This window comes from Pteropus alecto, unplaced genomic scaffold, assembly GCF_000325575.1.
Source record: "Pteropus alecto unplaced genomic scaffold, ASM32557v1 scaffold106, whole genome shotgun sequence".
NCBI lineage: Eukaryota > Metazoa > Chordata > Mammalia > Chiroptera > Pteropodidae > Pteropus > Pteropus alecto.
This window is the reverse complement of record NW_006442103.1, coordinates 11,137,534-11,139,221: the sequence shown is the minus strand read 5'-3', so window position 1 is coordinate 11,139,221 and position 1,688 is coordinate 11,137,534.

Here is a 1,688-nt window from a genome sequence, read left to right as displayed (position 1 = left end):
TAGACACCACGTTTTTCAATACTTCTTTAATTGAATGCTTAACCCATTTGTTTTTATAAACTTATTTTATGACAAATGTATTTAAGTCACTTAGTTTCCATTATGATTTCATCTTTAATCCAAGAGTAATTTAGTAATAGATTATGTAGTTTCTAAGTGACTTAAAGCTATTCTTTATTATGTAAATTGATAATTTAATCAATTTATTTTTGGAAAACAGTCTCTATAGTAGTGATCCTTTGGAGCGATTAGGGCTTCCTCTGTAGCCTAATATATGGTTTATTTTTATATATATTCTGTGAAAGCTTAAAAAGAATCTGAACTATCTGACAAGTTGGAGAGTTATTTACATACATAACAGCTTGATCTGGCTTATATTATTTAGAAATTTGACGACTATTCCTGTTTTTGCCTGCTTCAACTATTAATTTCTCAGAAATGTGTCTGTGTAAAACCATCCTTTACATTTGTTGACTTATTAATCCAACAAGGTGGGTACTGCCATTCCTGTTTTATAGCTGAGAACACAGAGGTTTAGTAATAGTAAAAACCTTATTCAAAATTACATGCCCTCTTCGGCAATGCCATCCATTTTCTTCTATTTACTTTAGCATAACCCATTTATTCATCTGCATGTAATAATTTTTATAGTTAAGTGTAAATGAATTAATATTTGTAAAGCACTTAGAACGGTAATTGGCACATAGTAGTATAAAGTGTTTGGTTAGTATAATATAGGGTAGAGGTGGTAATTGAAGCCATGGGCATGGTTGAAATCACTTGAGAAAACATGAAAGTTTATGAAAATATGAGAATGAGTGACTAAGATTTAGGGAACTTTCTTATTTAATGGCTGAGAAAGGAGGGACAAACCCTTCAAAAGAGACTGAGGAGTAGACAAAAAGGTAGGAGAAAGCAAGAAAGAATATTGCCAGTGGCATCAAGAGTGAAGGAATAATTAATAATGCTGCTGAATAAAGATTTGAATGAATTGCATTCAATTGCAGCAGCTGAATCAGTGATATAATGTGTACAGTGGATGCTGTGATGCATCTCCCTGTCTTCTCTTGAGAAATGAAGGTTTTATTCTGCTAGTTGCTGGAGGGCTGCCAGCAGATATGTTTCAGTTGTCAGCCACCTTGAGTAAATTGCTTGGGCTAGAGATCCTCCTTGCCTAAGGTTCTATGCCCATCTTTGGCAAAGCCTGCATCCCCACTGGGGAAAACTTTGAAAGTTTGTCTCAGTTTTAGAATTGCAGGCTAAGCTAAAACATTTGTTGAGATTGGTTATGACAACCTAACTTCTCTCTTTGCCAAACTTTGCTTCCTCTCCTTCTCTTCCACAGATATTGATCCCTAATAAACTTCCTGAATACCAAAGTTCATTGCAAAAGTCTGCTTTTCTTTGACAAGATACAGCATCCATTTATGATCAAAACAAACACTTAACAAAATCAGTATAGAAGGAAAGTATGTTAACATAATAAAGGCCATCTATGACAAACCCTCAGTCAACGTTATACTTAATGGTAAAAAACTAAAAACCTTCTCTCTAAGATCAGGAACAAGGCAAGGCTGTCCACTATCACTTTGTTATTCAATATAACATTGGAGGTCCTAGCGAGTGCAATCAGACAAGAGAAAGATATAAAAGGCATCCAAATAGGAAACGAAAAAGTCAAACTTTCA